Here is a 9642-nt window from a genome sequence, read left to right as displayed (position 1 = left end):
GGCGGAAGGCTCTCGCGGATCCTGGCTGGCGGAAGGCTCTGGCGGGATCCTGGCTGGCGGAAGGCTCTGGCGGATTCTGGCTGGCGAAGGCTCTGGCGGATCCTGGCTGGCGGAAGGCTCTGGCGGATCCTGGCTGCGGAAGGCTCTGGCGGTCCTGGCTGGCGGAAGGCTCTGGCGGATCCTGAGCTGGCGGAAGGCTCTGGCTGGTCCTGGCTGGCGAAGGCTCTGGCTGGTCCTGGCTGGACGGCTCTGGCTGGTCCTGGCTGGACGGCTCTGGCTGGTCCTGGCTGGACGCTCTGGCGGTCCTGGCTGGACGTCTGGCTGGTCCTGGCTGGACGGCTCTGGCTGGTCCTGCTGGACGGCTCTGGCTGGTCCTGCTGGACGGCTCTGGGATGGTCCTGGCTGGACGGCTCTGGCAGTCCTGGCTGGACGGCTCTGCAGTCCTGGCTGGACGGCTCTGAAGGCTCGGGACAGACGGGCAGCGCTGGGCAGGCAGACAGTTCAGACCACGCTGGGAAGGCCGGCAGTTTAGACAGCGCTGGGAAGGCAGACAGTTCAGACAGCGCTGGGAAGGCAGGCAGTTCAGACTCAGGCTGTGCTGAGCAGGCAAGCAGCGCAGGGGCGTTGGCAGACGGCCGACTCTGACTTGCTGAGGCGCACAGTAGGCCTGGTGCGTGGTGCCGGAACTGGAGCACTGGGCTGGAGACCACGCACCACAGGGAGAGTGCGTGGAGGAGGAACAGGGCTCTGGAAACGCACTGGAAGCCTGGTGCGTGGTGTCGGCACTGATGGTACTGGGCTGGGGTGGGAAGGTGGCGCCGGATATACCGGACCGTGAAGGAGGGCACGCGCTCTTGAGCACCGAGCCTCCCCAACCTTTCCAGGTTGAATGGTCCCCGTAGCCCTGCCAGTGCAGCGAGGTGGAATATCCCGCACTGGGATATGCAGGCGAACCGGGGACACCACCTGTAAGGCTGGTGCCATGTACGCCGGCCCGAGGAGACGTACTGGAGGCCAGATATGTTGGGCCGGCTTCATGGCACCCGGCTCGATGCCCAACCTAGCCCTCCCAGTGCGGCAAGGTGGAATAGCCCGCACTGGGCTAAGCACGCGTACTGGGGACACCGTGCGCTCCACCGCATAACACGGTGTCTGACCAGTACGACGCCCTCTCACTCCACGGTAAGCCCGGGGAGTTGGCTCGGGTATCCAACCCGGCTTCGCCACACTCCCCTTTAGCCCCCCCCAAGAAWTTTTTGGGTGAGCCTCTCGGGCTTCCAGCCGCTCTGCCTTGCTTTCGCCTCATAAAACCTCCTCTCCGCTTTCGCTGCCTCCAGCTCCGCTTTGGGGCGGCGACACTCCTCTGGCTCTGCCCAGGGTCCTTTCCMGTCTAGGATTTCCTCCCAAGTCCATTCCTCTTTTCCCCATTGCTGTTGTTCTTGCCGTCCTTCTCCACTCCGCTTGGTCTTGTTTTGGTGGGTGTTTCTGTAAMAGCTGTCGTAGTCGTTTTCCTCCTCAGACGAGGAGGAGCATGGATCGGACCAAGATGCGGATTGGTAAGTATTCATATTTTAATGGGAAAACAACAAACACTACAAAATACAACAACCAACAACCAACAAACGTGACTAACCTGAAACAGTCCTGTGTGGCCCAAACACTGACACAGGAACAAACACCCACCAAACACAAGTGAAACCCAGGCTGCCTTAGTATGATTCTCAATCAGGGACAACGATTGACAGCTGTCTCTGATTGAGAATCATACCAGGCCGAACACAAAATCCCAACATAGAAAATCAAACCTAGACCAACCCACCCAACTCACGCCCTGACCAACTAAAACAAATACATGACAAAGGAAAACAGGTCAGGAACGTGACAAGTCAGGATCGAGGGAAAGATAAACGGAGCAAAGTACAGAGAGATCATTGATGAAAACCTTCTCCAGAGAGCTCAGGACAAGTCTCTGAATGTCCTTGAGTGGCCAACCAGAGCACAGACTTGAACCCGATCGAACATCTCTGAAGAGACCTGAAAATAGCTGTGCAGTGAYGCTCCCCATCCAACCTTGAGAGGATTTRCAGAGAAGAATGGGAGAAACTCCCCAAATACAGGTGTCCCAAGCTTGTAGCGTCATACCCAAGAAGACTCGAGGCTGTAATCGCTACCAAAGGTGCTTCAACAAAGTACTGAGTAAAGGGTCTGAATACTTATGTTAATGTGATATCAGTTTTTTATTTTTAACACATTTGCAAAAAAAGATATATTTTTTTTTTCTTCTCATTATGGGGTATTGTGTGTAGATTGATGAGGGGGAAAAACTCTTTAATCAATTTTAGAATAAGGCTATAACGTAACAAAATGTGGAGGCGTCTGAATACTTTCCGAATGCACTGTATATATTGCTCCTTTGCTACATAACCCAGTGACACGGCTATACAGACCCTGGCAGGGAGACTCCTCCTGGTCCCAAATGGCATCATATTCCCTTTCATTTCCCACCACTTTTGACCAGGGCCTACAGGGCTCTGTTCAAAAGTAGTGAACTATATAGGGAATAGGTTGCCATTTGGAACACACTCTGAGTTCATACATGGTGGTGTGATTTCTGGGTTACAACAGTCCCCGATTGTCACGTTCCTGACCTGTTTTCTGTTAGTTTTTGTATGTGTTAGTTGGTCAGGACGTGAGTTTGGGTGGGCAGTCTATGTTTTGTGTTTCTATGTTGGTTTATGGGTACCTGATATGGTTCTCAATTAGAGGCAGGTGGTTTTCATCTCCTCTGATTGAGAATCATATTAAGGTAGGTGTTTTCACATTGTTGGTTGTGGGTGGTTGTCTCCTGTGTCTGTGTATGTTGCGCCACACGGGACTGTTTCGGTTTGTTTTGTTCGTTCGGTTTTTGTGTAGTCTGTTTTTCCTGTTTGTGCGTTCTTCGTTACATGTAAGTTCTTACGTTCAGGTCAGTCTACGTCGTTTGTTGTTTTTGTCTCTATTTCAAGTGTTCTTCGTGTTTTCGGTTTTGTTTAATAAATATCATGTCAAGTTACAACGCTGCGTTTTGGTCGAATCCCTGCTCCTCCTCTTCGGATGAAGAGGAGGAGGAATTCCGTTACACCGWTGAGCCTGCCTGGCCACACCGTCGCCGAGGGAGAGCRAGCGAGAGAGTGAGCGAGCGAGYGAGTGAACGAGCGAGTGAGCGAGGGAGAGCGAGCGAACCATGCGAGCGAGCGAGAAAGAGAGAGAGACTGTGCACATGACTGCATGTTGTGCATGTGAATGCATGAGATTGTGTGTGTTACTGTAAACGTGTGTGGCGGAGGAGATGCTCTGTAGTAGCCTGGGGGATATGAATGAAAGTCAGCATGTGCATGCTTGTGTGCATGGTAGCTGTAGGCTACATGTGGCAGCAGGACTACAGGCTATGTGGTGGCTGGCAGGATGTGAGGCGTGAGTAACATGGCAGAGGGGGAAGAACACGGGAAGCATAAAGGGAATACACAGTAGGTCACACATGCCATACGCTCCCTTCCTGTTGCTCTGCAAAGCTTACAGTACATAGCTTAGCATCTGTGGTAACAATAGAGCAGAGGGAAATGTCAAACTCTACTACAAAGGTACATGTAGATATAGGCTAGTCCTAGGCTAGTTGAATCGAACATGCTAGCCTGAAGAATGTGTACATGATTGAACAACACGGGCATCCTGGTCCATCTCAGGGGATCACATTGTGCTTCATTGTCTGTGTGTCAATGTATTATTCATTCTAATGGCACCAAACTAGCTGACACTATTGAGGCTATTGATTTCAAGGTAGAGCCATTAAAAGCTCTGGTCTGGGGAAGTCTACCCACCTCAACACAAACACCAGTCAACCTGCTGTTCAAAGTGCTTGTTAAACAGTTGTTACAATCGCCATTGAGTTCACTAACATACTGAACATGAAACACCACAGACAAACAGGCTAGGCCAGAATTAATCACACGGATATGGATTGATGATGTAACTACATGTCTACTTACGTCCTTGTTACAATGTCATGAAAAGTCACCACATTAGTCATCACATTGTAGCATCCCTGTAACAATGCGTATGCAATGGAAAACATTCACAAAATCTTGGGAGAGACTTTATAGGCCTAATAGTATATTAGAGAAAGATTTTCATCTAACTGTTGACTGAACCTTTCCACTGAAACAGGGTAGCATAATGTGATGTGTCCCAGTCTGCTCCACCCCAGAGTTGATGGATGCCTTCTGAGCACTAAGCGGTAACACAACACAACATAACCTGTGTGAGGCTACGATACCTGTGCCATTGTGACCGGTAGAGGCTATCTGAGGAGCCATATCAACCTGAGACTAGGCCAGGCTAAACGTTGTCCAGGTAGGATACAAAAGTAAAATACCCAATCAACCTTTGAGGAAGTCAAGTCCCCCAGTTGGAGAGTAAGAAAGCCCCCTTGTTTACATCCAAGCTAACAGTTGTAGACCCTTCCCCTTAATGATGGCAGCCCATCATAGTCATTAGCCTATCGCCAGAGTGTATCTGTATCAGGGTTAGACGGTTAGCCTATCCTCTCATCCAATAGGGAATGTCTGTTCTCTGCACTTTGTCCTATAGTAACCCAGCCTTACACTAAGCTACTGGAGGATCACTCACAGGTCAAAGCCAGATATATTTAGGCCAGGAAGAGTACTACTGTACTGGGCACAGGGCAGCTGAAGAGCTGCTCAGCATCATCCTCAACAATAACGACCTTGATCAGATGGACCAATCACAGAAGTCGCCTTACCCAGCCTTATTTGTGTCATTAGGGACACAGTGAGCTTAAGATCTCTGTGGCTGGAGGGGTACACAGACAGCGAGATTTATATTAGTTTCCTTTATTTAATTCCCACCTTAATGCAGCAGATACACTGTAAACCCCAAGGCATTTTTAATTCAAATACTTATAGTAAGTTGTACTCAATTAAAAGTCATTTTTACTTAAAATGTGTAGGTGGTACTGACTCARCTAAATGAGAAGTCACACCAACATYTTTTTTTTAAAGGTATGATAACAAATGAACTTTTTTCCAAGCATGCTCTACTGCAGGTAGATTTAAAAAAAAAATTTTTTTTTGATATCTGTGTTTCTGCATGTACATGGAGTGATTGATTGAATAAATGTTATGCTAAACAAAGATAAATATATTTTTTCTAAACTAATCCAATCATTGAATTTTTGCACCCGTTACTGAAATGGTTGTTCCAGTTTAAATGGTTTAGTTAGTTTCCTCCCACTCTTCTTAACCCTGGCAGTCATCAATGCAGGTTGTGGGTGAATACAAATTTAAACTATTGGATAGCCTAACAAGTCCAATAGGAATTACACATCACTTTGCAAGCCAGCATAATGGGATTTACAGTTAGGGGTGCAAAATTCTGGTAGATTTTCCAGGTTTTTCAGAAATCCTGGTTGGAAAATTACTGGAAATGTTTTTGGAAAAGTTGGTGGAATGTTGAACCCTACTAGGCCTGATGTGGGCTGTAAACTATGAGTTTCAGTCGACTGTATAAGGCCGTATGATATATGTAATGCTTCATTTATATCGATAACATTTGCCTAGGAGCTCACTTGGTGAAGGCCACATAACTGAAATTCAATGAATTTAACAACCATGTCTCTGTCACAAAAAAATACACTCTTGGGTGGTAACTCTACAATTCAATCGAAAGGGATACTGGGAAATTATTGGAGGCCTGGCTCCAATATCTTACAAACAATTTTTTTAATTAGTATTACTCATATCAAATTAGTACTACTCAATTCAGCTATTTAAGTTTAACAACACATTTGTTTTAGGTAATTGGTTTCCTCAAAACTTTGAGTAGCCAGAACTTATCCGGTTTTACAGTGTAGAGTCCATTTAGTTAATTTCCATACATGTACTGTTTCTTTCCTTTTGAAATCAATTTTTATTTGTCACATGCACCGAATACAACAGGTGTAGACCTTACTGTGAAATGCTTACTTACATGCCGTTAACCAACAATGTAGTTTTAAGAAAAATATTTACTCACTAAATAAACAAAAGACATGTAGCTAGGCCCACTGTATCCTTGGTTACTGTTCATGTACCCTACCGGTAGCTCAGGGGTTGTGAATGGAAGGTGTAGGGCTGACCTCAGAGGCTTAAATCAAGGGGGAGGAACACACCATGCACACTTGGCCTGAGTCCCGCCCCCTCTCCCCATCTGCAGAGAGTACCCAGCAATAAGCCTCTGCTGCCATGAGATTAAGGCCTGTTAGCTCTCCCTCTCCCTCCCTCCCTTCCTCCCCTATCTCTCTCTCTCTCTCTCCCTTCCTCCCTACCAACAGTGTCACCTCTGCAGATTCACAACCACTTTAAGCCTATTGTATGCATGCTGCGCACATCCACACCTTCCATGCCACACGAGGAGGAAAAGCAGCAGCACTAATAAGGAACAGGGCACACTAGCTTCTCGTGGTGAACACTTAAAGGAGCGCTGAAACCCATCAGTCTGTATCAGATTTCACATTGCCTTCTGCAAACCTGTGATTTACCCCCCCCCCCCCACACACACACACACGCACACACACACACTGCTGGAAGATTACCCCCTCACTGTCCACGCTGAGTGTAAAGGAGAAACGCGTTTGGCCTAGTTTGTGCCTGGTTGGCCACCGTATCACACCACCCTCAGCAGACGCTGCAGCTACTCTCGCTCTCTCCCCCTCCCTAAACCCAGAGTGCCTCCCTTCCTACAGAAAATCACACATGTCGTTTTACAGACTGTATACTACAGTACTGAGTACATGCACACATCTACAGACAAACGCACCCACATACAAACAAACAGGATGGGGATGTCAGGCAATGCTTTTTAAGAGTGATCTAATGAAACCCGGTAAAGTATGTGATGAATCAGGAGAGGACGTAACCCTTGTTCAGTACTTTCTGTTTGGTCAATGCAGTCCAATATATATGTGATGGATTATATGAGAAGTAGGCATATAATTTCCCCTCTTTAAAAATGGAATGAGGTTACATAAATATGAACCTGTTAATTAAGCAATAAGGCCCGGAGGGGAGTAGTATATACCACAGCTAAAGGCTGTTCTTAGGCACAATGCAATGCAGAATGCCTAGAAACAGCCCTTAGACGTGGTATATTGACAATATACCATAAACCCCTGAGGTGCCTTATTGCTATTATAAACTGTTTACCAATGTAATTAGAACAGTAARAATAAATGTTTGGTCATACCCGTATTATATGTCTGACATAACATGGCTGTCAGCCAATCAGCATTCAGAGCTCGAACCACCCAGTTTATAATGTAAATGAACACCTCATGTATATAGTAGTAGCATAGCCTACTGTACAGAGCTTGATATTATGTACACTCTTCGAATGTAATGTTCCTAAATTACAGMGACAACACTTAAACTACCACTGGTAGGCCTGTAATATTACTTCATACAGCCTAGAAAGGTTCCATGATGACTTAAAAGGTAAGCTGATTGAGAAATGCAATGAAATGTTCAGAAAATACAGAATTTTGGCAAAAGGTTTCAACTGAGAAGCACATATGCTTTCTCAGTCTGTGATGAGTGGAGCACGTGTCTTATCCTGTAAATTATTGAGAGGGGAAAAAGAATAGGTTTACCTGTGTGGTACCTCAGATGTTAAAACAATGCATTATGCATGACGAGGAGTAGCATTTGACAGCGTACAATGGCTGTAAAGTAAACGTTGAGAACGCAACAGAGGTACTGGCCTTAGGCTAGTCTACTTTATATTTTGGGCACGAGGTTACTATAGATCAAACATACTGATATGTTGAGTATATGCCCAAATGTATTTTAAAATGGTCACATTTTACCCCATGCCCCTGACTGGCGGAATAAAACTGTTTTACAGACCGTTACTCCAGAGAGTGCTAAATATGCTCGGACTGTGTTTCAGTGTTTCAGGACCCTCACCATTGAACAGCTCCTTCCAATCAGACAAGCCCGCTTCAGCGCGTGAAGGTGCACGTCACACTATGTCAGGGGTAGATTTAGAAGCAAACATTCATCCGCAACCACTGTGCCACGTAGCAATAAAGACATATCCTACATTCAATTATGGCTTGCAAAATATACAATATTTTTTTGTTCTATGTATATCTGTCTGACTGATTATTGCTTAACATTTACGACGATGCATGCTAGCATCAGTCATTGAGTCACTGATAGGCAACATGCAGTTGCTAAGTGGTTGAGAGATGAGCGTTTTCATTACGCAGAGATAGCGTACCCTATAGTAGGCTATTGCACATGACCTTAGCCTGCCGACAATACTTTTTCATTTTGAAGCATGTCATGTGGAATAACTTCGTATGCAGAATAGGCTACCGTAAATATGTATAATTCATTAAAACACAAAATAATATCTAGGCCTAAGTGAAGAAAAAAAATGTACCGACCCATTTGTCGTATGCGTAGATTTTTGGCGTTATGGTATGCTATGATCTTGCCCATGTCATGCCATTTGCCTGTAATTGCAAGGTCGGTTTAGAACAAAATAGTTGTTCTGTGAAGATGTCCCAAAAACTGGTGTAGCCTATTATTAAGAGTAGTTAATCAAATAGGTTACGTTATAATGGTGCACTGTCAGACCGGCAGGTATGCACATAAAGCTAACCTTTCCAAGAGGCATTCCTTGTAGGCCGGATGCGAATAACTGTATCCAGAAAATGTATTCATATCATCCAGGCCACTCTATAGGCTATTCGAAATATGGAAACTGCACCCGTAAAAATAATTTATCCTATATGAATTGTAAATCAATAACCTGTCTCACAATTTCAGAGAGGCTGCGYCCATGCAATACATGGTACCTGCTATTCTATGGTGAACATAATGAATGAAAATATATGAAACTCACCTAATATAATCCAAATAGACCCAGAGATCAGAACGAAGGCAAGCATTCCTTTCTCATTGAGTCTGCTGTCGCAGCACACAGCCCGGTGCAAGAGCCTACAACTGCAGCATCGACTGCAGTACTAGCCGGCAATCTGGTAGATTATGAGAACCAACGAGTAATAATAGGCTACTGCGAGCCAGTCAATACAGCTTGCAACGTCCAACCGGTTACAGTAGGCTATTTGCCTTGGACAGCAGAAATAAGTATAGGTGCACACGAGAAGATAAGAAAAATGCCTCCTCAAATATGAACGAGTACAATTACTCCTGGACTATATATTGTATTTAACCTCTAGGTAGTCTATAGGCTGCCCTTCGCAACGGCCTACCCACTGAAATGAAAGGGTTTAGCCTGCGTCAGAGGGGAGATGCGCGAGTAGCAAGGTTATGCAGAGATAATTGTGAAGGTGACGTGCACTATAGCGGTAGGCTGTTATAGCGGCTCTATTTATTTTCTTTTTTATTCTCGACACGAATACATTTATATTACCAACATGCAAGGCAGCATGGGTGCTGTGTATAAATGCGTTAACAGACCAAATTGATGTTTGATTTTTGTACATGATGAGGCTATTAGATTTAGATCATGTTCATGATGATGTCTGATAATAGTTCTGTGTAGTCTCTGTCCCGTAATAGCTGTAGCCTACATATCGGC

The 9642-nt window shown here is 45.7% G+C and overlaps 1 protein-coding gene across 5 annotated transcripts in view; it reads right to left on the bottom strand.

The window, feature by feature from the left end:
• LOC111950342 (long-chain-fatty-acid--CoA ligase 6) overlaps nucleotides 1–9642 on the bottom strand; it is a 116394-nt gene that overhangs the window by 42893 nt on the left and 63859 nt on the right. The window contains exons 1-2 of one of the 5 annotated variants that reach the window (XM_023967845.2): nucleotides 8944–9342; nucleotides 7998–8057 (exon numbers count right to left, since the gene is read on the bottom strand). The exons of 3 other annotated variants lie outside the window; for them this stretch is intronic. The gene's annotated coding sequence lies outside the window, so the exon portion shown is untranslated. Of the gene's footprint in view, nucleotides 1–7997; nucleotides 8058–8943; nucleotides 9343–9642 lie in introns of those variants that run through there. One more of the 5 variants, XM_023967843.2, reaches the window with a different exon arrangement.

Source organism: Salvelinus sp. IW2-2015, linkage group LG23, assembly GCF_002910315.2.
Source record: "Salvelinus sp. IW2-2015 linkage group LG23, ASM291031v2, whole genome shotgun sequence".
NCBI classification, from domain to species: domain Eukaryota; kingdom Metazoa; phylum Chordata; class Actinopteri; order Salmoniformes; family Salmonidae; genus Salvelinus; species Salvelinus sp. IW2-2015.
The sequence above is the reverse complement of the archived record's forward strand: the minus strand, read 5'-3'. Positions and strand labels throughout refer to the sequence as shown.